The sequence below is a fragment of the Zootoca vivipara genome, chromosome 1 (genome assembly GCF_965207765.1).
Source record: "Zootoca vivipara chromosome 1, rZooViv2.hap1.1, whole genome shotgun sequence".
Lineage (NCBI taxonomy): Eukaryota > Metazoa > Chordata > Lepidosauria > Squamata > Lacertidae > Zootoca > Zootoca vivipara.
Genome location: NC_142582.1, coordinates 6907066 through 6913715, shown reverse-complemented (window position 1 = coordinate 6913715; position 6650 = coordinate 6907066).

Sequence of the window (6650 nt, the reverse complement as noted above, 5' to 3'; positions counted from 1 at the left end):
TATGGGGAAGGAAGGCATGGTAAAAGTTCAATAGTCCCAAGAATGACTGAAGTTCGGGCTTGCTCTTGGGCGCTGGGGCCTCACAAATGGCCCGTACCTTGTCACCGGTTGGATGGACCCCTTCTGCGTCCACCTTAAATCCCAGAAAGTCCACCTGCGGCACTCCCAGTAAACACTTTTCCCGCTTCACCTTGAGGCCCGCCGTCTGGAAACGGTGCAGGACGGAGCGGAGGCGGTCCTCAAATTCCTCTGGTGTGGGCCCGGCGATCAGTACATCATCGAAGAAGGGGGTGACGCCAGGAATCCCTTTAAGGAGAGAGTCCATTAGATTCTGGAATATGCCTGGTGCCACGCTAACGCCAAATTGCAGCCGCTTTACTCTGAATGCCCCTCTGTGCGTCACAATCGTCTGAGCCTCTGCTGTGGCTTCGTCCACAGGCAACTGTTGATACGCTTGGGCCAAGTCCAGTTTGCCAAAGATTTTTGACCCAGCCAGGGTGGCGAGGACATGGCTGACCACTGGCACTGGGTATGCATGGGCCGTGAGAGCCTTGTTTATGGTGCATTTGTAGTCTGCACAGATGCGGACCGAACCGTTAGGCTTGACGGGTGTGACAATTGGAGTTTCCCAGGGGGCGTTGGGCACCGGCTCCAGCACTCCTTGCTCCACGAGCCGGTCCAATTCCTCGTCTATGCGGGGTTTCAGGGCGAACGGGACCCGGCGGGCCTTGTGCCTGATGGGTCGTACAGCGGGGTCTAGCTGTAGGGCAATGGGGGGTCCTGTATATCGTCCCAATGCCCCATCGAAAACCCCTGGAAACTCTTTGCATATGGCGTCCACGTCCACTTGTAAGCTAGTGCGGTTCACCCCGGTAACGGCTAGCCCCAGAGGTCCAAACCATGCCAGTCCCAGTAAGCTAACGTAGGGGCCCTTAACTACCAGCAAGTCCAATTGTTGCTTTCGCCCTCGATATTGCACCCTGAAGGTCCCCACCCCCATTGTAGGGACCTTACGTTTCTGGAAGTCCCGGAGGGTGAATGGGGCCGGCCTTAGTTTGGGACCCCCATTAGGGCACAGTTCCCTTAATGTTCGGACCGAGATTATGGATAGAGTTGAACCCGTGTCCAGCTCCATGCGGCATGGGGCTCCCTCTATCTGCACCTCTATATAAATTTTCTCTGTGCTGGGATGGGGCAACTGGAATACCTGGTAGTCCGTGATCTCCGTCGAGTTGCCTTGGTGCATGGTGCCGTGTGACCTGGGGCTCCTGGGTCGGTCATCTGATGCTTGTCGACGGGTGAGTCGAGCCCGACACACCCGGGCGATGTGTCCCAATTTTCTGCACTGCCTGCACTCTGCGTTGCGGAAACGACAGGTCCTCCTCTCGTGGTTCTCCCCGCAGCTTGCACAGTTCCCTCCTTCTCGTCGAGGCTGCTGTGGTGTGTGTGCTGCTTGAGTGCGCCGCTGTACTCGGTGTACTTCCTCCCTGTCAGATTCGGATTCGTCGGTGAGGTCTTCGTGGTAGACCCTCGGTTGGGATGGCAGGGCCGGTCGTGCCTCTTGCGTTGACCTCTCGGCGGCTTCGGTTGCCAGGGCTTCCTCCAGAGCAATCTGGAACGTGAGGTCTTTTTTTGCGTAGAGGCGTCGTTGCAACATCTCGTCCCTCAGGCCACCGACGAGGCGGTCACGAAGCATGTTCTCCAACTCTGAGAAGTTGCATAACCGGGCGGCTTGGCGGAGGGAGGTCACAAACCTAGTTATGGTTTCCCCCGGGGCTTGCCGCTTTGCGTAGAAGGCATTTCGGCAAGCTACCACCGAGGGCTGTGGTGAAAAGTGCTCCTTCAGCCGTTCCATTATTGTTTTGTAAGAGACGGTAGCGACATCTCTAGGTGCAAGGAGAGCCCGGGCGATTTCAAACGTCTCCTCTCCACAGACGCTGAAGAATGTCGCCCTCTTCATGGTATCGTTGGTGACTTCTTTCGCTTGCAGGAGGAAGTTGAAACGGGCGGCGTACCCTTCCCAGTCTCCTGATGCTGGTTTGAATGGCAAGAAGCTGCTGTCGGTTGCCATTCTGGGTTCCTTGGGTCCTGGAGCTGAAGCCTGGATGCACGGTGCGATGCAGCGGTGCAGCAGGTGGCGGTGCTGCGGTGCAGTGCGTGGTGGCGGTCAGCTCAGCAGGATCCCATCCTCGTCGCCAGTGAAATATACTCGGAGTCGAGAGTGAATTTCATGCTCTTTATTCAGCTCATATTCATCAGGGAGAAGAAGAGAAGACGAATGGCTCTTTTCCCAAAACCATCTGCTTATATACATTATTTACACAATGGGCCTTGCGTGATTGGCTACTTCAGGGCTACACCTGTGGGCCAATTATATTGTGGATTGACTTCTGCCTGCAGCCTGATTGGCTGCTCCTACAGGCCAATCAGGTAGCAGATTCACTTCTGCCAGCCGCCTGATTGGCTGCTCCCGCAGGCCAATCAGGTTGCGGATTCACTTCCACCTGGAGTTGGATTGGGTAGCTCCCGCTGATTCTGAATCCTATTGTTCTAGGATTCAGCTCAGTACATAACAATTACCTACTATTGAAAACCAATAAAGATATATACATATACATATAAAAGGCTTAAGGTTGTATTCAAGCACACAGTGCTACCTCTTGACACAATCTGCTTCTGAGAATTGCACAGAACCATAACGCAATTGAAAACATCCCACCCAGTTCAAATTCTGCTTCAGCCCACAAATTCAGTGGCCTTGGGTAACCTAATATCTCTCAGCCTCAGGCCGAACATCTGTAACATGGTAATAATAACACTGTTTGTGTGAAAGAGACTTCTCAAAATTAGGACAAGTAAAATGTCCCCACAGTGCCTTGACTCATTCATGGTTTTTATACTGTAATGAACAAGAATGGGCATTGTCTGTTAATTACAATGATGCGACTACGGAATTTAAATCCATCACACCCAATGTGCGATGTCTCATTTTCTAAGACAGGAAGAGTTGGAGTTCAAAGAAGGGGCTTAAAAGGGGAAGAGAAGACGACATAGGGCTGGTATTATTGTCAGTGTGACGTTACCAAGGAGCAAAGTGAAAGCTAGTGTCGGAGAGGTAGAGGGAGCAATACGGAAATGCAAAGGAGAGTAAGCTTTAAAGTGGAGAAGCATTGGGACGGGTGCCTTGGTGCAGTGTGGAACTGGCTGGAGGAGGAAGGGACCCACCGCCAACACCAAGGCTCTCAGGGGAGATGGAGAGGCCACCTAAGGAGTTGGCAGATTTCAAACTTTAAAATAAGTTTGTATTAGTTCTGGAGGAGAACTCGCCAGATATTGCATGCTCACTGAGACAAAGGAGATTGCTCCACTTGAGAACATATTAAAACACAAGATGTATTTAGAAAGCGTACTGAGCTGCACATTGCAGCTAAATTGACCTGTCAAGTCAGCTTAATGGAAAATCAGGGGCTATTCGCAATAAACAGTAGTAGATTAAACTCCACTCACGGACTGCTTAACCCCCCCCGCAGCTATTTCCAAGCAATCCAGAAGTAAACAGCTTCTATGAATTATATCCATCTCTCAACAGAGAGGATTGAACAATATATATATGAGCTGCGGATATTATTAATGGGATATCTTACAAATGTGCTGTCAGCTTTACAGTTTTCCAATCATGCTTTAGAGAATGAACATGGATTGCCAATTAAGATTCAAATAGCTGAGGAAAAAAATATCTTAGTGTTCCTGAGTAAAACTGCTTCAGAGAATTCAAGGAAACAAAAATATTGCCCCCAAAGACTTTCCCTGAGATACCGTTATGAAAACTTGAATCTGTTTTGGCCATTTGTGGTTGACTCTAGCAGTTCAAAAGCACGTCAAAGTGCAAGTAGATAAATAGGGACTGCTCCGGCGGGAAGGTAAACGGCGTTTCCGTGCGCTGCTCTGGTTCGCCAGAAGCAGCTTTGTCATGCTGGCCACATGACCCAGAAGCTGTCTGCGGACAAACGCCGGCTCCCTCAGCCTATAGAGTGAGATGAGCGCCGCAACCCCAGAGTCGGACACGACTGGACCTGATGGTTAGGGGTCCCTTTACCTTTTACTGATGAGCCATTAGCCGTTTGTACACTCATTTTCCCAGATGCATTTGAGATCATGGTTTTGCCTGAAGACATTGCGTCTGTGTGTGTTACACGCTGCAGAGCCAGAGGACGGCTCTTGAGAATTGTGGAACACAGGAATTCTAAAGAAGGATGCTGAAAACACCAGAAGGATCAGTTCTATTGTCTTTATTAAGAAGGACTTAGACTTACAGCAAGAAGCAGCCTGCCATTTCCCCTTGCATCTCCCACAGGACAAACAGTGCTAGAAGATGATAGATTGTCCATGTCCAAAGATACATACATTCTTTATACACTAGAACAGCAAATGTCACATGGGAACACGGGTGGCAAATGCCCAGACGTTACTGATGTTTCCCCTTTCTGGGCTCTTGGACATCAGTCTCTGGTACCTGTTTTCTTCTGCAGTGTTACAGAGAGCAGCAGAAGAATGTGAAATATATGCAACTTTTAAAAACCTTTTAAAAGGCATCAAAATAAACAAAACACTGTTATTGGAAGGTGCTTTCTTTTCTTTTCTGTAACCTGTTTCATAATACATGTATCTGACAGACAGCTAAAACAAAGGTCTACTGAAATAATGCCCCGTCCCCTTTGTGAATATAACAGATTATGCACAATAACGTACTGAAATAAGAATTACTTTAAAAATAGTATTTTAAATGTCAGAAATGTACAGGAAAGAGATCACGCACAGCAGTCTGGTTGGGAGGCAAAATGTCATTTACTCTTAATACAACATAGCACCAGTGACAGGGAATTACAGAGATTGGCAGTTTTTCTTTGAGCAAGGAAAGCCCATCTTTTAAACATATTCTTTGTATTACAGATGTACCTTGGGTTAAGAACTTAATTCATCCTGGGGGTCCATTCTTAACCTGAAACTGTTCTTAACCTGAGGTACCACTTTAGCTAATGGGGCCTGCCGTGCTGCCACCGCACGATTTCTCTTCTCATCCTGAAGCAAAGTTCTTAATCCGAGGTACTACCGTGTTTCCCCTTTTTTAAGACACCGTCTTATAACTTTTTTCCCTCAAAAAAACACACAGTGGCTTATTTTCAGGGGGTGTCTTTTTTTTAAAAAAAAAAAGGGCTGGTACAACTGGGACCCACTGGCTCAGGATGCTCGGTGCTCTCTTCTGCACATTGCTGGGCGCGTTGTTGGCGCTGCCAGTTCCGAGCACCTGCAGGGTGGGGTGGGGGTGGCAGTGCTTTAAACCCCCAACCCTGTAGAAAGCAATGGAAGTTATGGACCGTAACAATCCTTAAGAGGCGCAGGTCTTAAAAAACCCCTGGTATCACCCTTGAAGCACAGCCTTCCAAAGTCAGGGGGGAAGAGGTCTGTTTAGACAAAGGAAAGGATCGGGGGTGATTCTGCGCCCTGGGACCCACAGAACTACTTTAAAAATCCCAACCTGGGGGGGGGTCAAATAGTGAAGCCCCATAGCCCTGTAGCAACAGAAGGCACATTCTGAAGCACCCAAGCTGTTCGGTTCCATAAAAAATCCAGGAATTGTAAAATTAACAACAATAATGGGGGGGGCACTCTATCCAAAGAGTTAAGAAGGAATGGGAAAGTGTTGAGTTATATATGGAAAAATATGGAAAGGAAAGTTAGTTAAAGATAAAAAATAAATAATTATCGCAAGGGAAAAAATAACATCATAAAGGGTAATAATATTAAATATAAAATAGACAACACAACAGAAAAAGCAATTATATGACTAAATGAGATCGCACAGGAGTGAGGGAAGTGGGGAGAGAGGGAGGGGGGTAAGGAATGGAAGGAGGCAATGGTTGGAGGAGGGTATAGGGGGATGAATTAAAGGAAAATTAAGACTGAGAAGCGCATGGTTTTTGTTTTTTAAAGATGCAAAGGCTTGCAATCAGCCAAAGTATAGAGCCCAACTTCCAGGAGACTGCGATCTACTTGCGGATTTATAAACTGGAGGTGATCTACCCCCGTTTTATTGGTGTTCAGGTCAGAGTTGTTTTTAGAGAGAGGAAATATCCCATTTTTGAGGTTAAAGTAAAAGTTCCTGACCTTTTTTTTATAATGAGGAAATGCTGCTAAAACTCCGTTCTTCATTCCACGAAGGGGAGAGGGGGCGGGGCCGGGTGCTCAAAGACAAAAGAAATGGAAAAGGAGATAGCGATCAACTCCAGCCTCGCATTCATGCAGCCGTCGGGAGAGGCAGGGGCTGCAGCCGAGTGCTGCTTCACAAACAAACGGGGGGAAAGTGCTTAGAATCCAGAGAATCCAGCTGAAAAACACGAAGCAGCAACAGCAATTGCACACACACCATCCCAAGCCAGCACAGTAACCAAGTCCCAAAAGCAAGAAAGGACTCAGCAAACACTGCTGCGGCCGGCGTTGCTGCTGCTGACTCAGGGAGCTCAGTGCTCTCTTCCGCACAGCGCCTATCACTATGGCTTATTTTCGGGGTACGGTTTATATTTCTCAAATGCTTAGAAATGCTGCTATGGCTTATTTTATGACTACGCCTTAAAAAGGGGGAAACACGGTAC